Source organism: Tamandua tetradactyla, chromosome 11 (genome assembly GCF_023851605.1).
Source record: "Tamandua tetradactyla isolate mTamTet1 chromosome 11, mTamTet1.pri, whole genome shotgun sequence".
NCBI lineage: Eukaryota > Metazoa > Chordata > Mammalia > Pilosa > Myrmecophagidae > Tamandua > Tamandua tetradactyla.
Genome location: NC_135337.1, coordinates 71617745 through 71644977, shown reverse-complemented (window position 1 = coordinate 71644977; position 27233 = coordinate 71617745).

Here is a 27233-nt window from a genome sequence, read left to right as displayed (position 1 = left end):
GTAATCATCGCATTAACAAATCAAAGGCGAAAAAACTCACATGCTTATCTCAACTGATGCAGAAAAGTCATTTGATAAAATCCAGCATCCTTCCTTGATGAAAACACTTTGAAAAATAGGAGTTGAAGGAACTTTCCTCAACATGGTAAAGTGCATATATGAAAAACCCACAGCGGGCAGGCCACGGTGGCTCAGCAGGCAAGGATGCTTGCCTGCCATGCCAGAGGACCTGGTTCGATTCCCGGTGCCTGCCCATGTAACAAAAAAAAAAGAAAAACCCACAGCTAACATCATATTCAATGGTGAAAGACTGAAAGCTTTCCCTTTGAGGTCAGAAACAAGACAAGGATGCCCACTGTCACCGCTGTTATTCAACTGTGCTAGCAGTTAGGAAAGAAGAAGAAATAAAAGGCATGCAAATTGGAAAGGAAGAAGTGAAACTTTCACTATTTGGGATGACATGATCCTATATATATATAAAGTCCCCAAAATATACAATAAAGCTACTAGAGCTAATAAACGAGCTCAGCAAAGTGGCAGGATATAAGATCATTGTACAAAAATCAATAGTGTTTCTATACACTAGTAATGAGCAAATTGAAGATTAAAATAATTTAAATTAAATTCTTTTAGAAATAAAAGAATATTAAAAGAATCAAATATCTAGGAGTTAATTTAGCAAAAATGTACATGGTCTGCTAAAAGAAATAATAGAAAACTTAATAAATGGAAGGAGATTTTGTGTTTATAGATTGGAAGACTAAATATCATTAAGATATCAATTCTAGCCTAGTTACTACATTTATTTGCAGATTCAATGCAATCCCAATTAAAATTCCACAAGTTTACTTTGCAGAAATGGAAAAGCCAATTATCAAATATTTGAAGGGTACGGGGTCCTGAATAGTAAAGCATCTCGAAAAAGAAGAAAGAATCTCTAAGACTCACACTTCCTGACTTTAAAGGATATTACGAAGCTACAGAGGTTTAATCAGCATGGTACTGGCATAAGGAGGGATATTTTGAGCAATGGAATCAAATGAGAGTTCAGAAATAGACTCTCACAGCTATGATCTATTGAGTTAAAGCCTCTTCAACAAATGGTGCTGGGAGAACTGGATAGCATATCAAAAATAATGAAAGAGGATCCCTATCTCACACTTTATACAAAAATTAATGCAAAATGGATCAAAGACCTAAATATAAGAGCCAGAACCATAAATACTACTAGAAGAAAATGTAGGGAAGCATCTTTTAGATCTGTGGTAGGCAGTGGTTTCTTTGACCTTACTCCTAAAGCACAAGCAACAAAAGGAAAAAAACAGATAAATGGGAGACTCAGAGAGAGCAGAGAATGCTGCAGCACCATGAAGCAGAGAGTCCACCAGCCAGCGACCTTTGGAGATGAAGAAGGAAAACGCCTCCCGGGGAGCTTCATGAAACAGGAAGCCAGGAGACCAAGCTAGCAGATGACACCGTATTTGCCATGTGCCCTTCCAGCAGAGAGAGAAGCCCTGACTGTGTCCACCATGTGCCTTCTCACTTGAGAGAGAGACCCTGAACTTAATCGGCCTTCTTGAACCAAGGTATCTTTCCCTGGATGCCTTTGATTAGACATTTCTATAGACTTGTTTTAATTGGGACATTTTCTCAGCCTTAGAACTGTAAACGAGCGACTTATTAAATTCCCCTTTTGAAAAGCCAAAAAAAAAAAAAAACAGATAAATGGGACCTCCTCAAAATTAAATACTTTGGGCTTCAATGGACTTTGTCAAGAAAATAAAAAGACAGCCAATTCAATGGGAGAAAATATTTGGATACCACAATTTTGATAAGGGTTTAATATCCAGAATATTATGAAGAAATCCTACAGCTCAATAATAAAAAGACAAACAACTTAAGAAAAAAATGGGCAAAAGATTTGAATAGATATTTTTCCAAAGAAAAAGTACAAATGGCTAAAAAACACATGAAAATGTGCTTAATGTCTCTAGCTATTAGAGAAATGGGAATGAAAACTACAATGAGATACCATTTCACACCTAGCAGAATGACCACTATTGAAAAAACAGAAAATTACAAGGGTTAGAGGGATGTGAAGAAATAAAAACACTCATTCACTGCTGATGGGGATACAAAATGATGCAGCTGCTGTGGGAAACAATTTGGCAGTTCCTCAGGGAGCTAAACATAGAACTGCTATGTGATCCGGCCAGCCCACTGCTAGGTGTATACCCAGAAGAAATGAAAGCAGGGACATGAGCAGACATTTGCACACTGATGTTCATAACAGCATTATTTACAGTTGCCCAAAGCTGGAAGCAACCCAAGGGTCCATCATCTGATGAATAGATAAACAAAATGTGATATATACATGAGATGGAATATTATTCAGCCATAAAAAAGAGTGAAGTTAGGATATATGTGACAACATGGATGAAACTTGAAGACATTGTGTTGAGTGAAATGTTAGGCACAAAAGGACAAAATTGTATGATTTCACTAATATGAAATAACTATAATAAGCAAATTCAAGCAATGAGTCAGAGACTAGAATCTAGGACAACAGGGTCCAGGTCAAGGGAAGGGATGGGAATTAATGCTAAATTGGTGCAGTGTTTCTGTTTGGAGTGAAGAAAAAGTTTTGGTAATGGGTGGTGGTGATGGGAGCATAATGTGAATGTAATTAACACCACTGACTTATGTATTTGGATATGATTGAAAGGGGGAAATTTTATGTTGTAGATATGTTACTAGAACAAATTTTTTAAAAAAAACCCATGTTCCAGTTTGTAAGTTGCCAGAATGCAATATACCAGAAATGGAATGGCTTTTAAAAAGGGGATTTATTAAGTTGCAAGTTTACAGTTCTAAGGCCATGAAATGTCTAAACTAAAGCATCCAGGAGAATATACCTTGACTTGAGAAAGGCCCATGGGTCCAGAGCACCTCTGTCAGCTGGGGAAGACATGTGGAGACGTCTGCTAGCTTTCTCACCTCATTTCATAACGCTTCCCTGGGGGCGTTTTCCTTCTGCATCTCCAAAGGTCTCTGGCTGTGTGGACTCTGGTAGCTTTAAAGCTTTCTCCAAAATGGTTCCCTCTTAAAGGGCTCCAATAAGCAACCCCACCTCAAATGGGTGGAGACTCATCTCCCTGGAGACCATCTAATCAAAAGTTATTACCCACAAGTGGGTAGGTGGCACCTCCATGGAAGCAATAGAAAAGCTCCCACCCAGCAATACTGAATGAGGATTAAAGGACACGGCTTTTCTGGGGTCCATGATGCCTCAAACAGGCACACACCATAAGACTGTAGAGCACAAGCAGTAAACTCTAATATAAACTATGGAGTATAGTTAACGGGATAATCACAATATTGTTTCATCAATTGTGACAAAGTACCATAATAATGCACAGTGTAAATAAAAGGGAAAACTGTGTTTGTGAGAGTGGGGGTATCTGGTAACTCTATTTGCTGCATGATTTTTCTGTAAACCTACCATTTCTCTAATAAACAGCATATTAAAAATAAAAGAAACAATGTTACCCCCCTCTTCCAGTGTGCAAAGTTTCAGAATAAACATGTCTCTAAGGAAAATATCCAAAAGGCCAATAAGCACATGAAAAGATGCCCAACATCATTGCCATCAGGGAAAGGGAACTGGAACCACAATGACGTACCACTCTGTGCCCAGCAGGATGCTAGGATAAAAAAGTCAGATAATAGCAAGTGTTGACGTAGCACTGGGATAATCAGAACCTTCGCACTGCCTGTAGATTGTACAGGCAACTACAGGGACTGTAGATTGTTATGGATCCTTTGCAGAGCTGCCTGGCAGCTCCTGAAATAACTAAATAGAGAGTTACCATATGACCCAGCAATTTCACTTCTGGGTATAAACTGAAGAGAAATGGGAAACACTTTATACAGATATTTATATCAGCATTATTCATAATAGCCAAAAGGTAGAAACTGCTTAAATGGTCGTTTACTACCATCAGTGGGCGAATGGATAAACAAAAGGTAAATACATTCAGTGGGATATTCGTCAACTGCAGAAAGGAAAGAGGTGACAAGATGTGCTGCAACCTGGATAAGCCTTAAAATGCTATGCTGAGTGAAGGAAGCCAGTCACAAAAGTCCTTGTATTAACGATTCCATTGCTTGGGGGGTGCGGGAAGGCAATAGAAGTATGGCATTAATTTTTTCCATTTTGTTTAAATTAGAGTGAGTGCAGGTTTACAGAAAAATCATGCAGGAAGTACAGTTTTCATATACCCTGCCTCCACAGTTTCCCCTATTATTAGCATTTTCCCTTGGTGTGGTGCCTTTATTACAATTGATGAAACAATTTTATTATAATTATACTACTAACTTTAGTCCACAGTTTATATTAAATTACACTTTCTGCGTGGTACAGTTCTGTGGGTTTTAAAAATGTTTATTCTGGTAACATACATACAACCTAAAATTTCTCGTTTCAGCCAGTCTGAAATTTACAGTTTGGTGGGTTGATTTCATTCACAATGTCATGCCACCATCACACCTTCCACTGATAGAGCTTTCCATCGCCCAGATGAAAACAGAGCTTCTATTTATTCCATTAGGCCCTGACTCCCCATTCCCCACCCTGGAGGGGATGAAAATGTCCTAAAATTGACTGTAGTGGCGGCTGCATACATCCATGACGATGCCGAAATCCGTCACATTGTGTGCTTTAAATGGATGAGCTATATGAGATGTAAATTATTATCTCAGTAAAACTGTTTAACAAATAAAATAAATAAATAAATAAATCGAAGAGGACCCAGTGTGAAGGCAGCTGTGCTTGGGCGGAATCCCCCTGGCTAACCCTCTTCCTAGTGAGTGGCCTGTGCTGGCTATCGTCTCGGTGCCTCAGTTTCCTCATCTGGAAATGGGATAATAACCGTCTGTAGTTTGGAGGATTAGTGTGAGGATTGAATGAGTAAATATGAAGATGGATTTATCTTGACCAGCTGAGTGATGAGAAGTAGAATACTGAATGTCACATGGTGGGAAATTTTTTTGTTTAGCTTTGTATTAGGGATGCTAATACAGGAAAAAATACTAACATCCTGAAAGAACTTTTGGAAGGCAAGTGCTTCAATTTCCTTGCCTTTAGGAAATAGAGCTCAGGCCTTCCATGCAGATCTGGAAGAGGCTTTGAGGGGGAGCCAGCAGGGGAGCCCCGAAGGCAGGGGCTGGCCTCTCAGGGGCCCCGGGTGCCCTCCCATGGCGATGAGGTTGCAGCCTCTCCGTCTACTGACTGTGGGGTCCACCAGGCTGTCAGAGGTAACCTGGGGCTTGCCCAGGGATGCTGCGTGCATTTGCTGGAGCTGCCATAACAAACGGGGTGGCTTGTAATCACACAAATCTGTTACCTCACACACGTGGAGGCTGCAAGTCCAAAATCAAGGTGTGGGCCGGGTTGTGCTCCAGGAAACCTGTGGGGGAGAGCCTTCCGTGCCTCTTCTGGCCCTGGTGTTTGTAGGCAGTTCTCGGGCATTCACTGGCTTGTTGAGGTGTCATCCCCCATCCCCGCCCCCGCCCCAGGTCTTTGCATGGCCCTTGTTCTAAGTCCCATTCCCTCCTTCTCATCAGGCCACCAGTCAAGTTGAATCGGACCCACCTTGCCCAGTCTGGCCTTATTGAAACGAAGCACATCTTCTAGCATCCGACGCCTGAATAGGACCACTTTTGTGGACTGAGCGTTCAGGCTTGGGCGTGACTTCCAAGGGGACCCAAATCCGCGATGCGAATGCGGTAGAGTAGCCCTACAAGACACCGGCGACAGGTTTCATACAACACAAATCACAATCGTCTGCTTCTTTACTCCTGATTTTGGTTATTTCCTGTGTCTGCTGTTCAGTCTGCGGTGTCACATCATCATCCACACAGAAGGCCAAGGGCAGAATCCTAGAGGAGGTTTTGACTTCTTCCTCTCCCTCGTCGTCCATACACAACCACTGTCAAGTCCTAAATCTGTCACGTCCACTCTGTCTGCCCTTTTCTTAATATTATCACTGTAACTCAAGCACCAATCCACACCCGTCTTCAATGTCCCCATTCTACTTAGTTAATTTCCCACATGTCTGGTGAGTACTGACCATTTTCAAGACTCTTTGATGGGTACAGAAGACAAATATTAAACTTTATGAGTTAAAATGTTTTCATCAAGTTGACGTTTTAGTTGAGGAGACACACAGTAATCAATTAATCATGCAATGACTTTGCAATTGTGGTAAGTGCTTAGAAGGGAAGTACAGGGTGGAAAAGCCCGGAGTCCCCTCCTTGGAAACAGAGAAGGGTTAGGAGGCCCCGAGCTCAGTGGGGAAGGCCTGGTGAGGCAGGAGATGACACCAGGGAGTTAGGCAAGGCGTGGACCACACAGGGCCTGCTGGGCTAAAGGGTTTGCATTTCATCCTGAGGGCTGAGGGAGGCTGACCACGTCCATTCCTCTGCTTAAATCCTTTGATAATTCTGTATTATCTCCAAGATAAAATCCGAACTCTGTGTTGGCCGTAGAGTCTTTAACCACCTGGTGTACTTTTCATCCTCACGTCCAGTGACCCCCTTCCATGCATGCACAGGGCTTAGTAATTATTCCACAAACCCTGCCGGGCCTCACCCTGTGTTTTACTTTGTAAGAGCTGCTGGAAGGCAATATATAAGAAATATAAAAAGGGGATTTATTAAGTTGCAAGTTTACATTCCTAAGGCTATAAAAGTGTCGAAACTAAGGCATCCAGAGAACGATACCTTGGTTCGAGAAAGGCCAATCGGTCTAGAACCCCTCTGTCAGCCACATGGTGGATTCTGCTGGGGTCTCTGGCTTCTTGTTTCAAACATCTTCTTGGGGTATTTTCTTTCTTCATCTCCAAAGGTCTCTGGCTATGTGGGCTCTGTCAGAACTGAAGCTTTTTCCAAAATGGTTCCCTCTTCAAGGGCTCCACCTTGAATGGGTGGAGACACATCTCCATGGAAACCACCTAATCAAAATTTACCACTTCATCAAGTCATATCATGGCAAGTTCTTTGTATCACATCTTGCTCAACTCTTATCAGCCTGGAGGCCCATTCCACAGTAAAAACCACCTAAAATGAGCTTGATTTTTCTAACATTCCACATCATTTACATTTGATCATAACTCTCATATTATCATTTATCTCCACACTCTTTTTGGAGGTGGCCGACTGCACCTTCCTGCTGGCCGAGATTACATTTTTAGTTCTTTAAATGTGGCTCAGTGTTTGGATAACCAAATTTACAAACAAAGATCAGGATGTAGTGTTTTCTAGGTATAAATTTCTCTTTTTTTCAACAGAATATTGAAGAGAAATACTTGCCATGTTCCTAATGCATCTCTTAGGATTCAGACATAATAGCTGCTTAGCCAGTGTTGTGGGATGAATGGCTCTTACGCATTTCATTTCTTATCGAGATGAAATTCTCCTTGACTCTCCATGCCATGTGAGTCACTCGCACGTGGGCATCACGTATGCACTGTAACTGCTTTACTCTGGTGCTGATGGGTGGCTTTTTATTGTATCGGTTTTTGAAATAATAAGACAATCACAAAAGCAGAGCCTTATTTAATGGGCCTTATTTAATGGGCCATGATTCACACCACTCATTCTAGGCCCTAACAGTTTTATGACCACCTTACATGCTCTGTAAGTAAAATGTGGACATTTTCATTCACCAATGGCTAATAAACTTCCAATTCATTTTCTCTCCGTTTGAAGATGAGTTATCTGGGATCTTCCTCCAACCTCCGTGGAGCCTCTTCCCCATTGGGCATGCTGAGCTTCCCAGCACCTCCTCTCTACTGCTGAGTGAGTTCCCAATGCAATTGCCTTCATATATGCCATCCTCTTGATACTTCTCACAACAGGTTGTTTTATCTTAATCTCATACTTAGGCATATTCATACTACTTAGAAGATGTTAGATGCAACCCCTCGGTTGTCAGGGTTTCTCACATCCTCTCCCCTAGCATCCCGTGCCCTCCTTGGGGCACTATGGAAGCTCCTGGCCTATGATAGCCTTGGTTTTGCACCCCAATGTTTGGGGAATATAATTTATCAAATAGTGGATTCTTATCAGTACACTAGAACCCCGCATATTGAGAGCAGATTTATTCCATGGAATTTGGGAACTGCATCTCAAGCTGTATGTCTCTTAACCTGACTTGGTTCTGAAGACATCCACCAAGAGGTCTTCAGTTTTTGGAGTCTAGAGTAGGGAGTGGTTGTCAGTATGGAGCTGGCTGGGCAGATCCCCCTTCAGAATAAGGGGTTCATTGCAGCAGCTGCTGGCATTTAGCCCTCGTCCGATGGTCCCTTTAGTGATCGTCTCGGCTGAAGAGAGCAGCATTGCCCAAGGTCACACCCTTTCTCTGGGGCAGCCTGGATCCATTGACTGTCCTAAGCAGAAGCATAAAAGCTCAGCCCTGTCACCCAACTCAACCCAGTTCTGAGGGGTCCCATCTTCAGAACTGCATGCCTGGGGGTTCCACTGATACTGCATCACAGCTTGACTTCTCCCTTGACTCAGTCCTGCCTCCTCCCGTTCCCTTCCATGGGTGTTGAGGCTGACAGCATTCCTTCCAACTCAGAGGCTGCTTTCTGGGGACACAGTCTGTGACAAACCCTGCTGAGCCCCAAGATCTTGGCTAGCTGGCAGGGGAGTCGTTTACCAGCTCCTTTCACTTGAGCGGTCCCATCCTGTACTATCCTCTCTAGATCCGTGTGAGCCCTGATGGAGCCTCTGTTAGACTGTGGTTCCCACCCACCTTCCAGTGGGAGGCCCCCGCATTGGTGAGATTGAAGTGGTTGCAGTTTCTGGGGGCTGCAGGGAACCCCTCACCTGGAATACCGTGCAGACGCATCCTCAGACTGAACCCGCCCTGAAGAGACACCAAGTGGCACCCTTCTCCTGCTGCAGCTGGGAGTTCCCTCCTCATGTGTCCACCACAGACTGGCTTCTGTCCTGAGGCCCTGCTCTTTCTGCCTTCGCCTGCGTCCCTGAATCCCCCTCAGACCCTTTGTCCTTTGGAATTGGGCACTGAGGCCCATCTGAGGAACCAGGCTGCTTGGTCTACCATCAGCCCTGTCCCCTCCGGAGAGGAATCTGGGCCGACTGGCCTAGGAAGGGCGCAGAAAGGAAGTCAGTCCTTGGTGATAAATGGCATCATGTCTGTTTCGCTCCTATGAAGGGCTGATTGGGGATGGGTTAAAAGCTGTGGACAGCCCTTTCCCTAAGGCCTTTGAGACATTTTCTATCAGGAAAAAATAGCATGTTCTTTATTATCTGGCTCTCGCCCCGTCCTCTAACTCCAGTTTTGGAGAGACCATATTAGGTGGGATCTGTTTGGTTGCAAAAGAATGTAGATCTACTTAAGCTTAAGGAGAATAAAAAGATTATGGGGCCACATAGCTGAGCAGCCAGGGGCAGCGCTGGCTTCCACAGTAGCTAATTGTACGCCATCAAGACTTCTTCTCTCTTTCTCTGTCCCAGGCTCCTTTCCTCCTCCAGAGCCCACTCCCCATTCCATTTCTCAGTTCTGCTTTCCTCTCTGTTGGTTTTCTCCTTAGAGAAGCTGTTTTCAGCTTTCCTACTTCCAGCTTGGAATTCCAGCTCCAGCAGAAGTCATCCATCCTTCATTCTTACCGGCCCATCTTAAGTCAGGTTTGCATTCTTGAGTCAGAAGAAGGAATGGGGTCTCCTCGACGGCTGGGCCCGGGTCACCTGCCCACCCCAGAGTAGGGTGAAGCGGGAGGCTGAGGGTGGGGAGGTTCCCAGAGGAAGGGCGAGGGATGGCGCCGGTAGGAGGAGCACCGGGTGCTGGCTGGAGCCTCAGAGGCCCGCGGAGCAAAGACTGCGGCTGGCTGACCATCAGGGTAACCGCAGGGTTTTTTCCCCACACATTTGACACGAGGCTACCACTCCCCAGACAAAAGCCTGTCCTCATGACCTACTTGTGCCCACACTGGCTTCCGCAGCTGTATACCGGGGGCTAAGACAGGAGGGCGGGGCCTGGCTAAATGTCATGTCCAGCAGCGCTGTCCAGTAGGGATAAGATGTGAGCTGCATATGGAATTTAAAATTTTCTAGCAGCTACTTGAAAAAGTGTAACAGGAAACAGGCAGATTAGTTTTACCAATATATTTTATTTATGTTAATCTGTCTAAAGTGTCACCACTTTAATATGTAATCAACATTATAACACATTATTGAGATATAGTCATTGCTTTGTACTATTTCTTCAAAATCCAGTATGTATGCTTACACCACCAACACATCCCCACTGGAACGAGCCACGTTTCCAGGGCTCAAAAGCGAGAAGGGGCTATTGGCTCCTGTGTCGGACAGGGCAGGTTTAGAGTCCACTGAAGAGGCAGGATAAATACACAGAAAATAATGAGGAAGCTTTATTAGTTAGTTTGCTGAAATGCAAACCACCCCAGCACTTGGCACTTAAAGCCATCAGCCTTTATTATCTCATGAACTTTGGGGTGACTGGGAGCACTTCCCTGCCCAGCTGGGCTCGGTCAGCTGTGGTCAGCTGGTGAGCTGGGCTCAGCTGGGTCAGGTGCCATCAGCTGGTCAGGTGTGGTCAGTTGAGCCAGGTGCAGTCAGTTGGGTCAGGTGTGGTCAGCTGGGTCAGGTGCAGTCAGCTGGTCAGGTGCCATCAGCTGGTCAGGTGTGGTCAGCTGGGTCAGGTGCAGTCAACTGGTCAGGTGTGGCTCTGCTGGCCTTCAGGGGTTCTTGACCGTGTTTGGGACCCAGCTGGCTGCAGGCAGGCCCCACAGGCTGTGGCCCAGCCCCCTGGGCTCTCCTCCATGTGGCCTCCCACAGGCTAGCCCAAGACCATTTTTGTGTGGATGGCAGGGCTCAGGAGAGAGAACAAAAGCAGGAGGGCTTCTGGAAGCCACTGGGTGGGTCACTCACATGCCCACTGCATTTTATGGCCAAAGTAAGTCACCAGGCCACATTGAGACCCCCTAACCGAAAGAGATGCAAAGTCACATTGTGAAGGGGATATCGTGAGGGGTGGAGAATTCGGGACATTTTATATCAATCTGGTACCAAAGCAATTGCTTGTCAAGTCGTGGGGTGTAGACACATGTGTGTAACTCTTGTCCCCAGTGCACACGGTCCCCGTACGTCTCTCTGTCTTTTAACTTCCTAACAAAATAGTCAGACCTCTGCCCCCCCTCAGAGCCCCTCATCAGGACACCTCCCTGGGCCCCCAGAGCCCCTCATCAGGACACCTCCCTGGCCCCCCCGAACCCCTCATCAGGACACCTCCCTGGGCCCCCAGAGCCCCTCATCAGGACACCTCCCTGGGCCCCCCCGAACCCCTCATCAGGACACCTCCCTGGCCCCCCCCGAACCCCTCATCAGGACACCTCCCTGGGCCCCCAGAGCCCCTCATCAGGACACCTCCCTGGGCCCCCAGAGCCCCTCATCAGGACACCTCCCTGGGCCCCCAGAGCCCCTCATCAAGACACCTCCTTGGCCCCCCCGAACCCCTCATCAGGACACCTCCCTGGCCCCCCCCGAACCCCTCATCAGGACACCTCCCTGGGCCCCCAGAGCCCCTCATCAGGACACCTCCCTGGGCCCCCAGAGCCCCTCATCAAGACACCTCCTTGGCCCCCCTGAACCCCTCATCAGGACACCTCCCTGGCCCCCCCCGAACCCCTCATCAGGACACCTCCCTGGGCCCCCAGAGCCCCTCATCAAGACACCTCCTTGGCCCCCCCGAACCCCTCATCAGGACACCTCCCTGGCCCCCCCCGAACCCCTCATCAGGACACCTCCCTGGGCCCCCAGAGCCCCTCATCAGGACACCTCCCTGGGCCCCCAGAGCCCCTCATCAAGACACCTCCCTGGGCCCCCAGACTGGGCCCCCAGAGCCCCTCATCAGGACACCTCCCTGGGCCCCCAGAGCCCCTCATCAGGACACCTCCTTGGCCCCCCCGAACCCCTCATCAGGACACCTCCCCGGGCCCCCAGAGCCCCTCATCAGGACACCTCCCCAGGCCTCTGACAACCCATCACAGCCTCTTTGGTCTCCAGGGAAGACTCTCAGTCTCTTCAGGTAAAATTTAAGAAACATAATTATGTAAAAGATTTCATGCTCGGGTATTTTACCTTTATCTGTGTCTATGTCTGTCTATAGATCTACCTCTATCTGCCGGTCTGTCTGTATTATCTGTCTCTCTGTCTGTCTGTCTATCTATTTATCTGTCTGTCTATCTGTCTATATTATCTACCTATCTATCTATCTGTCTGTCTATCTGTCTATATTATCTACCTATCTATCTGTCTGTCTGTCTATCTAATCATCTGTCCATCTATAATTCTCTCCATTCATTACTTAAACCTCTCTTTTCTGAGCTAGTCTTGGACTTTTCTTTTATACAACACAGAATTTGTCAAAGTGTTTTCTTAAACTAAAGATCATTTTCTTTTCTAGAAAATTCTGCCATACTCCTTTCTACTCTACCCCACCCCCCCACACTGTTTTCGGTTGTTAATGCTGCTGGAAACACGATACACCAGACATGGGTTGGCTTTTATAAAGGGAATTGATTAAGTTAAAATTTACAGTTCCACAGCCATAAAATGTCCAAACTAAAGCATCCAGGGAAGGATACAGACACAGAAAGTGCTGATGAAGTTTGGGGTTTCTCCATCAGCTGGGAAGGCAATGGCAATGTCTGCTAGCTTTCTCTCCTGGCTTCTCGTTTCAAGCAACTTCTCCAGGGGCATTTCTTTCTTCAACTCCAAAGGTCTCTGTCTGTGTCAGCTCTGAAGCTTTTCCCAAAAATGGTTCCCTCTTAAAGGACTCAAGTAAGTGACCCCACCTTAAATGGGTGGGGACACATCTCCATGGAAACCACCTAATAGTCCCACCCACAATTAGGTGGGTCACATCTCCATGGAAACAACTTAACCAAAAAGATCCCACCCAATAATATTGAATCAGGATTAAAGAACAAGGCTCTTCTTCTGGGGTGCACAATAGTTTCAAACTGGCACACTCAGGAAAACACAGAAACAGTTACACACAATTTTTAAAAAAATTTATTTATTAATTAAAAAAATTAAGAACAAACAAAAACATTAGCATATATTCTGTTCTACATATATAATCAGTAATTCACAATATCATCACATAGTTGCATATTCATCATCTCTTAGAACATTAGCATCAATTCAGAAAAAGAAATAAAAAATAACAAAAAGAAACAAGATGATAACAGAGAAAAAAAAGATTATACATACCACACCCCTTACCCCTGCTTTCATTTATCACTAGCATTTCAAACTAAATTTAACATTTGTCCCCCCTATTATTTATTTTTATTCCATGTGTTCTACTCATCTGTTGACATGGTAGATAAAAGGAGCATCAGACACAAGGTTTTCACAATCACACAGTCACATTGTGACAGCTATATCATTATTCAATCATCATCAAGAAACATGGTTACTAGAACACAGCTCTACATTTTCAGGCAGTTCCCTCCAGCCTCTCCATTACATCTTGGATAACAAGGTGATGTCTACGTAATGTGTAAGAATCTCCAGGATAACCTCTTGACTCTGTTTGGAATCTCTCAGCCATTGCGACTTTGTCTCATTTCACTCTTCCCCCTTTTGGTCGAGAAGGTTTTCTCAATCCCTTGATGCTGAGTCTCAGCTCATTCCAGGATTTCTGTCCCACGTTGCCAGGAAGATCCACACCCCTAGGAGTCATGTCCCACGTAGACAGGGGAAGGGCAGTGAGTTTGCTTGTCGTGTTGGCTGGAGAGAGAGGCCACATCTGAGCAACAAAAGAGGTTCTCTTGGGGGTGACTTTTAGGCCTAATTTTAAGCAGGCTTGACCTATCCTTTGTGGGGTTAAGTTTCATAACAACAAACCCCAAGACTGGGGGCTCAGCCTATAGCTTTGGTTGTCCACACAATTTTTTAAATTGCCTATTGTTGTTTCACTTAAGCACAGTAACAAGGCTGTCATTGTGATGAAGCAGTTAGCCGTGGCTGGAGCAGGGCTGTGAAGCTCTAGAGAAGAGGAGGGAGGTTCTAGCTCATAACAGGGACTTAATGAATGTCTGTGGAAAGAAAGAATGAGTGAATAAGTCCAGAGTGGAGAGATGTCGTGAACTAAGGCAGGAGGATAGAGATAAATTCCATCTGTCTGATTTGAGCACTGCAAACTGTTGTCATCTACAGTTATCGTCCATCTAGCTCCAGACACACCAGCAATGCTCAGAAAACAGGAAATATTTGCTTTACTTCTGCCATGTCCTTTGTGTCTTTGTAAATGCTGCTTTTATTCAAATGCCTTCTTCGGCCTATTGACTCTTCTGGGGGGACTTTCCCATCGCGCGACTAGCCGTCAGTGTTCTGAGTGGAATTGCATTTTGCTGTTGTCTGCTTACATTTCCACCCTCTCAACAGCCTGAATTCATTATCCATGTTGCATATGGATGAAGTTAAAATTAAATGACGTTATTTCAACTCTTCACCTCAGTCACAAACTCTACCATGAAAAGCATGAATGGAAGTGGCCGGGTCAGTGAGTGGCAGAACGGCTTCCACCCAGCCTGTCTCCGGGATGGACCTTCCTTTGCAGTTGGGTTCTGTCCGGCCCTGTCTCCTACAGCATCCTGCTTAGTGCCTCTCGGGAAACTGCACAGCGGCTCTTGTGGACTCCTCTCCCTAACGAGGCTTTCCTGGCTGCTTTGCATTCCTTATTCAAATTCTTAGACAAGGCCAGTGAACTCAGAGTGAGTCCAAGAGGCAGCCCCACAGCCTGGGTGTATAATCATCATAGCTGTTACCCATGGACACTGACCAGGCAACAAGCCCTGTCTGAGCAAAATGGGCATCTCACAACACCAAGGACGAGGAAACCTAGGTGGGAGACGGGGAAGTAACTTGCCATGACTCTCAAAGCTCCTAAGTGGTGGAGCTGAGACCCCACCCAGGCAGTCTGATGTTAGAAGCTTCCCTCTTCCAAAGTCCTGGCTTGTGGCTAGAAATCCTTCGTTTTGACTGGTGCATGTTCCACTTGACAATGGTTGGGAGGTGACTACTCTGTGCTTAGGTCAGTGGCTCCCAATCATGCCTGAAAGGCAGTGGACACATGGTGTGGACATGCCTCTGCCCAAGTCCTGGTGACACTGCTTGTTGGCTGGGCACTCAGCACCAGGCTTTGCCTCTTGAGCCCAAGGACCCTGGACAAAGTGGATTCAGGAAGCTGGGCTCCAAACTGAGTAGCCAGAGTTGGCTTCAAATAAAGAGGAACAGAGCTGGGGAGAAACAGAAAAGGAGAAGCAGAAAATCAAAGCTGAGATCACAGGAGAATTGAGGGGCGGAATGGCTGTGAAAACTTTCCAAGTGGACGGTGGTCAAAATGAAACTGTTGAGGGTCAGGGGACTTTTGAATGTAACATCAGAGAACCAGTTAGGATGCAAGACAAAAACCGAAAGGGTAAGGGGACTTCAGTTAGATGACAGGCAGCTGTTTCTTCACTCGTATTCTGTGGCTTTTAGTAGGAAGTGTAAGGATTGCACAGATTCGTGAGAACAGTGTGACGGAACCTCAGACTTCTACCACTCACGGCGGAGAGGGATGAGTCACATCCACAGCCTCAGGTCTGGAGGGAACATGGAAGTCCTTTTCTGCACTTCTGTGTCCACTTCAAGGTCAGCCTGTCCAGGGGCTTCCCACGAGGGTGAAGTAGTCATCACCATTTGTATCATCCCATCCTGGTCTGGAGGACTTTTAATTGTTAGAAGTTTCTTCTATCTCTGAACGACATACAAGAGACTAGAAATATTCTTCTTTCCTGGAGGGGAAGTAGAAGGAAAGGGCATTTCACTCCCTTTGAATTTTCTGAATTTCAGAGTATGTGAAGATGTTATCAAAACACACGACAGGGCGGGTGACAGTGGCTCAGTGGCAGAGTTCTGCCAAACAATGATGACGATGATGACAATATACATGACACGAAAATTTGGGGAAAAGCGTTATCTTGAAATCTGACTTTTCCACGTTAGGTCAAGCAGGGATCATTGGCCTACACTCTGTACACAATCACTCCTCAAGTGTGTGAGCTCAGCACAACATTTCTTAAAATTTTCTCTTCTCCAGGTGGGACACTTCCAGTTCCCTCAGCAGTGTCTCATGAAACATGGAATTTGATTCCTTTTTAATTCTGATTAACCTCCCCTGATCACTTTTAGCCAGTGGCTTATAGAGTAGGCTCCCTCCAGACCTAATATGGAATACCATCTGTTGAGTGAGCACCAAGGCAGAGATAATAGCTTCTCTTGCTTTGTGGACCTTATTTCAGGTAGTGCAAACCCAGAGGCTGCCTTCATTGAGCTTGAAGCTGTGTGTCGGTGAGGATACAGACTGACCTTGCACTCGAATATTCTTTAGTCCTTCTTATATTTGTGGCTATTAATTTCATCTTCCTCGTTTCATGACACAGGGAGTTTGGAATTAAGTGTATGTCATGGGTAGAATTGTTCCCCATCTGGAGGATGTGTTCGAGTGGCTGCTGGTCCTTCTGACCATGACCTTATTTGGAAATAAGGTCTTTGCAGATGTGATCAAATAAGATGAGGTCAGGCTGGGTAAGGCCAGGCCTGGGTCCAGTGGCTCGTGTCCTTACAAGGAGGAGGACACGGAAGAGACACAGAGACACGTACAGTGGAGAAGGCCATGGGTGCCAGGGATCCGGTGAGTGTCTGAGCTGAGGAAGGCCCAGGATGGCTGGGAGAGGCACAGGGCGGGCGCCAACACTCACCCTTCCAGCCTGGGGCCTTCGGGGCAGCGAGCAAACCTGCGGTGGCTTTAAGCCACTCAGACGGTCGTGCCGTGCCTCGGCAGCTCTAGGAGATAGCTGCAACCTGCGCTCGAGTACGTTCCCCTTAAGACATGCCCATTGCTCAACCTGTCCAGGACATTAGTTCCCCAAAGGCAGAGACCACACCTGATTCACCTTTTATATTCTTGGAAGAGTGTCTCACACACACTAAACACACACTAAACATTGTTCTAGTTCTCTAGCTGCCAGAATGCAATATACCAGAAACGGAATGGTTTTTAAACAGGGGAATTTAATAAGTTGCTAGTTTACAGTTCTAAGGCCAAGAAAATGTTCCAATTAAAACAAGTCTACAGAAATGTCCAATCAAAGGCATCCAGGGAAGGATACCTTGGTTCAAGAAGGCCGATGAAGTTCAGGATTTCTCTCTCAAGTGAGAAGGCACGTGGTGAACACAGTCAGGGCTTCTCTCTCAGCTGGAAGGGCACATGGTGAACACGGCGTCATCTGCTAGCTTTCTCTCCTGGCTTCTGGTTTCATGAAGCTCCCCGGGAGGCATTTTCCTTCTTCATCTCCGAAGGTCGCTGGCTCTTTTCGTGGACTCTGCTTCGTGGTGCTGCAGCATTCTCTGCTCTCTCCGAATCTCATTCTTCAAAATGTTTCTTCTTTTGTAGGACTCCAATCAACTAATCAAGACCCACCCAAATGGGTGGAGACATGTCATCACCTAATCCAGTTTAAAAACCACTCTTGATTACATCACATCTCCAGGGAGATGATGTGATTACAGTTTCAAACATACAGTATTGGATAGGGATTATTCTACCTTTATGAAATGGGATTTTGATTAAAACATGGCTTTTCTAGGGGGCATACTTCCTTTCAAACCAGCACACTCATAGACTGTGTAAAATGCAGCCCCAGATAACCAGTCCTGACTCTCCTTTTTTTTCACTGACTTAGGGTAGTTTTTTGAAGACCCTCGATATTTCAAATGAAGCCCTTCATGTGTAGACCCCAGCCCCAACCCCGTCCCCCTGCCCGCTCGACCCCACTTGTCACCATGGGGAGGAGCTAAGTTGTGTCTGCGGTGTGAGAGGGTTGGCGTGCGGCCGTCCGCCTTGCGTGCTGCCCTTTCGTGCGCTCTAGGCCTCCGCTTCCTTCTGCAGGGTGCGAACCCGTGGAGCATGGCGGCGCCGGGTCCACCTGCTGTCTGCGCTGCGTTCAGAGTCTCCTTCTGCTTATCAGCAGCCTCTCACGGGCAGGCTGTTCCTAGGCAGGAGCCCCATGGCTCCATGGAGCGCTCCCTTTTTGTTGTTTCTTTTGTGGGATTTTGCAGGCCTAAATGTGAGTGTTGAATTCTTGACCATTTGAATGTTTCGATGTTTTAAGCTAAATTTTCAACAAAGCAGTAGTTTGGTGATTGTTTTTTCAAATAAAAGAATATGTGTGTGTGCGTGTGTGTATATAGGATAAGTATATATATATTTATAAAGCACACTCTCCTAGTTGCAAGGTTAGCTAGAAGCTTTCACCCCTTGCCAGGCAGGTTTTCACAGAGCTTCTCAGAAAGTTTTCATGGAATCTGAAGTCTGAATGTAAGTCAGACATTGATTTTTCCACATTTATTTGAGAAATTCTAAAATCACCTTCAGATCAGCTCACCCACGTATAAAACTGGATATGTGATCCCTTAATTAATATACTGTCAGTTCTCGAGCTGAAAAGGTACCGGAAGCAGCAGTACAAGAGTTGATGAGCCATTTAAAACACACAATCCAACCAAATGCTTCTATAAGTCTTCATCGAAGAATTAAAATGTGTTTTATTTTAGTGACAAACAGCATTATTTATATTAAAGTTACTACTAGCAATAAAGGCATCTAAATTTTGCTTAAATGTCTTCTCACCTCCAACTTCATAAAAGAAAAACACTCCAACCAATCAAATGAACAAAAACAACCCCTAAAGTGTCACTTTCGATGAACATAAGAGTTTTTGACGAACACACAGGATAATTTTAATAATTAAAAAAAAAATGCTGCCCATTTGGCACTGGGACAAGGCGCTGACGTACCCGAATGGCTGCCCGGGGGCGGCGTGCAGACCGCGTGGAGTCAGCAGTGGCTGGAGGCCCCAGCAGCAGGAAGGGCTGCCGGGCCTGGGGCGAGTCCGAGTGGGTGAGTGGCCTGCGGTGCCCTGTGTCTTTCGTGTAACAGAAAACTGACATTTCAGTTTCTTTCAACGCACTGAGATTTTGAGATTCCAAAGTAAGATTTGCTGGGGGAGCCGGGGAGGGGGTTCGCGTGGGAGGAACCAGGGCTGCCTCCCTCTGGGGGGGTCCAGGCTGGTCTGGGGAAGGGCGGACTCGGACCTGAATTGGAGCCGGATGGTATCTTCAACTGGACACCCCATTTCTGAGCTGAGACAGGATGGTGACTTACGGCCATCACAGGACCATTCCTTAGTGAGGAGGCTGCAGCCGATCCCCAGCTCGTCGGAAGTTTCATCCAGGAGCAGGTGACGACAACCCCACCCGGCTAATTTTTACAGGGGCAGCGAGAGACTGAGCCTAAGATTGAGTTTGGCCACCCACTCACGGTCGCCCACCCACTCACGGTCGCCCACCCATTCATTCACGGTCACCCACCCATTCATTCACGGTCGCCCACCCACTCACGGCCGCCCACCCACTCACGGCCGCCCACCCACTCACGGTCGCCCACCCACTCACGGCCGCCCACCCACTCACGGCCGCCCACCCACTCACGGCGCCCACCCACTCACGGTCGCCCACCCATTCATTCATGGTCACCCACCCATTCATTCACGGTCACCCACCCCTCACGGTCGCCACCCATTCATTCACAGTCACCACCCACTCACGGCCGCCCCCCACTCACGGTTCACCCACCCACTCCAGTCACCCACCCATTCATTCACGGTCACCCACCACTCACGGTCGCCCACCCCACTCACGGTCGCCCATCCATTCATCACGGTCACCCACCCACTCACGGTCGCCCACCCACTCACGGCCGCCCACCCACTCACGGTCGCCCACCCACCCACTCACGGCCGCCCACCCACTCACGGTCGCCCACCCACCCACTCACGGTCGCCCACCCACTCACGGCCGCCCACCCACTCACGGTCGCCCACCCATTCATTCACGGTCACCCACCCACTCACGGCCGCCCACCCACTCACGGTCGCCCACCCACCCACTCACGGCCGCCCACCCACTCACGGCCGCCCACCCACCCACTCACGGTCGCCCACCCATTCATTCACGTCTCCCACCCACTACGGTCGCCCACCCACTCACGGTCACCCACCCACTCACAGTCACCCACCCATTCACTACACGGTCACCCACCCACTCACGTCGCCCACCCATTCATTCTCGGTCACCACCCACTCACGGTCACCCACCCACTCACGGCACCCACCCTCTCACGGTCACCCACCCACTCACGGTCACCACCCATAATTCATCGTCCACCCACTCACGGTCACCCACCCACACACGGTCACCCACCCACTCACGGCCGCCCCCCCACTCACGGTCACCCACCACCCATTCATTCACGGTCACCCCCCACTCACGGTCGCCACCACTCACGGTCGCCCACCCATTCATTCACGGTCACCCACCCACTCACGGTCGCCCACCCACTCACGGTCACCCACCCATTCATTCACGGTCACCCACCCACTCACGGTCGCCCACCCACTCACGGTCACCCACCCATTCACTCACGGTCACCCACCCACTCACGGTCGCCCACCCACTCACGGTCACCCACCCACTCACGGTCGCCCACCCATCACGGTCACCCACCACTCACGGTTACCCCCACTCACGGTCTCCCACCCATTCATTCACGGTCGCCCACCCACTCACGGCCGCCCACCCACTCATGGTCACCCACCCATTCATTCATGGTCTCCCACCCATTTATTTACAGTCACCCACCCACTCACGGTCACCCACCCATTCATTCACGATCACCCACCCACTCACTCATGGTCGCCCACTCTGTGCCAGGCCACGACAGAGCTGCAAGGGGCAGCTCTAAATCTCTGCCCAACAGATGTGTTTGGTCTCTGCCGTCTGTGAAGGAAGGGTTAGGGTGAATAGATGGTTGTCTTTTCAAACAATTTCCCTGCTTTCATTTGCACACGCACATGAGTGTGCACACACACGCATACCCTGATGTTAAAGGTTGACTTCTGCTTTCCAAGGTTTGGAAAGATTTCTTTATATACTCCATAGTTTGCTTACTTGGTGGATTTTTTCACCATTTTGGTGGAGATTAAAATTTTAGTTCTAGGTCAACGAGAAAATCTGTGACCAGGCCTAAGATTTCAGTGAAACCTTTTCCGGCAGCAAAGAACAGGCTTTTCAGGAAGTATTGGCCAACATGTTCTCGTTCCTCACTCTTGGGTTGGAAAAAGTGCCAGCCGAAAGGCTGTTGCTAAGAGATGGTTCTGATTCAGGAGACGTTTGTCAAGACCCAGAAATAAGTGCCAATGGGTGAGCATGAAGCATGCGCCCCTCTTAGACGTGCACTGGACAAACTCAAAGGCACACGCGATGCTCCAGAATAATTCCAAACTCTCCGTACATCAAAGACATCAAAACTGGAGCCAACTGTTGCTCAAACGGAGGCGCATGAGAATTTATTTCTATTTAGCATCCGTCTGTACAGTTCTTCAGTTTGATGAAGCCGTTCTAGCCGTGTTTGGAATTCTGGTGTTCTTATCCCTGCATGGCTCGTATCATGGGGTGTTTAAGGACTGAGGGTCTCCGCTGTTTTCTGAACCAAGGCTGGCTGGGGAGGCAGCCGGCACTGGCTGCAGACGGAGTGGATGCTAAGGCCTGGGGCTGGGGCGAGGCTGACCTCCACTTTGTTTGAGCTGGGTTGCCGTGGGCAGGCCACTCGGCCCCTTTCTGCTGAAATGATGGGCTGCGTTGTCATAGCCTGATGTCCTGTAACAGACGGCAGGTGGGCAGATGGGCAGGTGGGCAGATGGGTCCCTTCTCTGGGCTTTGGACCTGGGCACAGAGCTTGAGTTGATTCTGCATCTTCGAGGGGCTGATTTATAGCTCCAAACATTCGGGGGTTGTTGGAGGCTCTGTCCATCTCACAGACTGTATTCAGAGAAAGCTGGCGGCGTCAGGCTGGTACTGGAGAGGGGAGGGGAGGGGAGGGAAGGGAAGGGAAGCGAAGGGAAGGGAAGGGTCCCGCTGCCAAAATCCTTACCTGACTCTGGGTTCCTTCAGATTCCCTGATATACTTCCAACAGATCCCACACCCCTCAGCTACCCGTAGGCTGCTCCAAGGAGTTTTTTCTTACTTGCAACCAAACGAGCCACACCACAGCAGTCAGAACAGGTATGGGAATAAGCAAACCTGTCTCAAAAGTCATGAATCCTATCCAGTCCAGGTCAAGCAGATCGCCAGCCCTGGTCCTAGAGTGGACACCAGCCGAGCCCCTGGAGTGGCTGGGACCAGATGCGGGGCTTTCCCAGTTGCAGGAACTTCTTTGCAGAAGCTGGCTCATGTGGAGTTTCTGTCTTCCCTCTGAAGTGGTTTTGACCAGCCTCGTTTCCTTTCTTCCCAAGCTGCAGGCCCGGGCTGCCTGCTGACCACCCCTGGAGACGCCCTGGGCCTCCGGGCACTGCCGGGTTGTGGGCCTGACTCCGGAAGGCTCAGCTTGGCTCTCAGCTCCTCAGGGGCCACACCCCTGCCCACGGGGCGCTGTAACTGCCTGGGGGCGGGAGGGGGGTCTCTGCAGGTCTCGAGGCACCAGGAGAAGGTACCATGACTGTGGCAGGGAGACCCCCACTTGTAGGCGCTCCTTCTCCTACAGCAAAGCCAGAGAGCGGGTCCCTCAGCCTAACAGCGTCCTCTGCCCTGCCTCGGGGGCTCTGGGTGCTGCCTGTTTAGGGTGAGGTCTTTCATGCAGAATTATACACGTTTCAAATGAAAACACAGCTGAGAGTGAAAACACATTATTGTGGGCGGAAGCGAGAACCTCTGTCAGATGTGGGCGCCAGACGGAGGGAACTGAGGGGGCCCCTGGACGGAGGGAGGCGGCTGAGCCCAGGTCTGCAGGATGGTCTCACTTCTGATGGTTCCAGTCTGAATCCACATGGGCCCTCCGCACCCAGTCATTTGTTGCCAAGGCCAGGGCTGGTGTGGGCTCCCTGCAGCCCTCCAGGCCCCCGGGTCTCATCACCCCGCCTTCGGCATCTGCTCCATCTCCCTGGGGCGGGCAGAGGTTCCCAGGCTGTGTGCCGGCCCCCCTCTCCCGTCGTGGGCCCCACTGCTGGCCACAGCCCCTCCTTTGGCGGGCTGGGAGGCCCTTGCCTGGGCACCTGGAATTGGGGAAACCGAGAGCTGATCCCGTCCCTCTGCGCCCCTGGCCAGCACTGGAGACCCCTCCTTGGCAGCCCACATGTACTTTCAAAATAGCACATCACAAGTGAAACCAAGAAAACTTGCACTTGCCTTGCAAGTTTTATTTTTCCGAAGGAGTGATTGTTAGCATCATTTGAAGGGACAGATGGAAGCCTCGGAGGCAGGAGGAGCCCAGAGCTGTGCACAGACCAGAGACCAACAAACCCACAAGCAGGAGGCAAAGACGGGACTGAGACCCCCTCCCCAGTGGCACCTCGGTAACGGGGAGACACAGCCATTTGGAGGCCTGGTTGCTTCCTCAAAGGGGCCATTGAGGTGACTTTACTCCAACAACCAACAGGACATCTGCCAAAGGAGAGTGGAAGCATCATTTTGTGGTGGCGCCTGCTGTGTATCTTGCACAAATGTCACTTTGATGAAACTTTCTGTACTCTTCGGTAGAGCTCTCTTGATCCTATTAGAATGAAAACATCATAAAAGATCAAAAGAGCATTTGGGCATATACTATACCATCATCCTGGCGAGGAAGGAGTGGTGCCCCCCAAGTGGACTTCGGGTGCCTGGGGAGGGCTGGTGCCCCCTGGGCCCTGGCAGCTGTGGCTGCACTGGATGTGGCAGGCGGCTGGTCCCGTGGTGGGGAAACCGCGGACCTGGAGGCCTCCAGCAGGTACAAGCTGCCTGCAGCTGTAACGCCATTTCGTTTCCATTTGAGCTTTCTTGCTCCTGGAAATCTGTTTATTAATGACATTTCTTCCGAAAGTGGGTATCTTTTCTTTGTTGAAAAGGAGACTTTCTGTAGAACGTATCGGCTTCCATGTCATCGCTTTCATCAGACACAGGAGCAGAAGAAAACGGAGTTAGAAGGAATCAGAAAAGAGGGACAGGGGCTTGGAGCAGGAAAACCTGTCTTTTTTAACTTCCGGGAGTCTTCCCAGCTGCCCAGCTATTTGCTGGACACGTCCACTCTGTAGTGTGGAATTAGGTAAGATAAACCAGCAAGCGGGTGGGAGGCAATAGAGCCATTTGAAGTAACTCCACAGATGTCTAAAAATCAAAATTCATTTCCTGTTGAGGTGACAAAAAAAAAGCAGGATTTTAAAAGCATGGATTTTACCATTTCAAAGTACTGGGTTCGAGTTCTGTTTCTGTTACTTACAAGCTCAGACAAGACACTTAAACTTTCTGAGCTTTTTAGTTTTGGTTTTGCCGCTTCTAAAGTGAGCTGGTATCTGTGCCTGCTGCCTAGGGCTGTGAGAATTAAATAAAGTGCACCCAAATCCCTGGGGGCCTGGCAGGGGCCTGCCAGGAATAAATCCTAAACACCCTTAGGCATTATTTTTATTTGATTCAGCATGAGTGCCGCAGAATTTTAACTCTGCCGACATAGTTGAGAAAGGTTTGCCACGTTTTAGCCTAAGTGAGCATTTTCTCTCCTTAACTCATCAGCAGCTCCTTTCCTGTCTTTCTGTCCTCTATAGGCTTAGTGCCGGGGAGTGACCGGTAAGGGCGGCTGCAGGGCTGGCCCGCCTCGGGGTTCAGCCAGGAGGCAGTGGGGGCTCAGGAGGGTCCCCCTGCCTGGAGGGGCTGCAGTGGCCAAGCCGGGAGCCCAAGACCACAGGCTGAGGCAGAGAACCAAGTCAAAACCCAAGCTTCAGGGCTGGGGCTAAGGGGAGAGGGGGTGCTGGGGAGGGTGAATGGATGTAAACAGACAAAATATCAACTACGGCTTGTCTGTCCCTATTTTGTTCTTAGGTTGGTTCAAGCTCTGGCCTGTTTCACGTGGCCACGGTGCTTTGCTCGGGTCGCACGATACCACCTCGGTAACGCGCCAACGGAGCTGAGGCCCAGCTGGGGAGGGAGCCAAGGGGCAAGTGGTTGAGGGCAGCCCAGAAGGGTTGCCTCCATCACTAACCAGAAATGGTTTTTGAGTGCCTACTGCCCACAAAGCACGATATTAACGTCTGGGACATTACGCAGATATTTAGTGAAGAAATAAAAGCCGCATAAAATAGTTTTGCTGGTTTCACGTGTTAGCCGTGGCATTTTTCTCTCTTTACCTTCGGCACTAGTAAGCATAGGCTGACTGAAGATGTGATTAAATGCCCGTTTTTCTCCTCTCCTCTGGCAATGTGAGACTCTCTGTGGCTGTTCAGTGAGGAGCTGTCCTGGCGCAGTCCAGACGGAACATGATGACATGCTGCAGTTGCTTCTTCTTTCCTCACCTGGCTGCACCACTGCTAGGCCCCCTGACCCACCTGCAAGTGTTTCCTACAGAACCCACTGTGCCAGGCCCAGGGCCCTCATTACCCCCCTTTTCTACCACCCCGACAGCAAACCCTAACCCTGACCCTGCCCCTTGAGACAGACCCTGGCCATGACCCTGACCTTGACCTTGGGCCTGACCATGACCATGACCCTGACCCTGGGCCTGACAATGGCCACGACCATGACCCTGCCCCTGCCCTCTACCCTGGTTGTCACTCTAACCCTGACCCTGGCCCTGACACTGACTCTGACTCTGACTCTGGCTGTGACCCTGACCCTGACCCAGGCTCTGACCTTGACCCTGTCTCTGGCCCTGACCCTGCCTCTGCTCCTGGCCATGGCACAGGCCTGAGGTGCCTACAGGATGGAAAGTGAGAGTAAGCCGACTCCAGGCCTGAGATGGCTCTCAGTGAGAAGTGCCCTGGCCTGGTCTTACCTCCAGTGGGCTGGGCCCTTGGACCCAAGGCTTTAGCCCTGCGACTGGTACCGCCCTGGGCTGCAGAGCTGCGGGGAGCGGGACTGTGTGTGAATCCACCCCTCGGCTGAGCCTTCAGTGAGGGACGTGAGTGTGCACTGGGGTCCCTGTGCAGCATGTGTGGGAGTTGAGGGTGGCACCTGCCCCTGAGGACCCCTGAGGACCCCAAGCTCTTGAACTTGCCATCACGACACCCAAACCCTACAGGTGGACATGTCTGTGCCCCGATGAATCAGGAGGATCTGCAGCCGGTGGAGAGAGGCCCCACCTCTGTGCACACGCACACGTCATGTGTAAGTGTGCAGAGGTTTATTTTAAGTGCTGCTGAATTAATGCCTTTTGTCATTATGTGTTTTCTCTAGCAACAGCGGTTAACACTGCACATTTTATCCAAGTAGGAGCTCATGAAATGAGTTGAGATAACTAAACTGAGGGGTCCTGTCTTGACCACGTGACTTTTACTTTGGTGCTCAGATTTTCCTTCGTCCAGTCGTACTGTGGGGTCCTGTGCATGGGAAAGTGGACTCACGTTCACCACGTGGCATGCAGGGAGCTGTCTCAGACAGGCTGGCTGTGAATGCCCTTCTCACCTGGGCGCTCGTACGAGGAGCCCAACATGCCGGGGGAGGAGGTTGTCAGCCACTGGGACTGACAGCCTTGGCTGGGGTGTAGTCCCCTGGCCTGGCAGTGGACTAAGGGTTCCCTGGGGGGAGGCTGGGCACCACCATCTGGGTGTCTATCTTAAGTCTAGCCTCAGGTAGCTGGGTCTTTACCCAGTTCCCAACTCAGTCATCCAAACAGAAAAGGAGCAGTGGGTCAGAGAGGGCCATGGTACATCGACTGTAGGAATTATTAGAGTTGATTGGTTTCAAAACAGATGTCCAAAGAGTTGGCACTGCCATCTGCTTAGAGGAGAAACAGTTATCTGGGCTGTTTCCTGAGATGGGAGAAAAGTAAGTAGTCCTTGGGAACTTTCATTAGAAAGCTTATTTTTTGAAGCATATTTGATGACCCAGAAATATATTTCCAGTTGTTTTAGCCAGGACAGATTAGGTTATACTGGAACAGCAAATAAGCCCCAAAGCTTAACAGAATGCAGCAATAAAAGTTTCTTTCTTGCTCAGGCCGGATGTCCATCTCAGGCCGGATGTCCATGGCTCTTCTTGGTGACCTATTAGG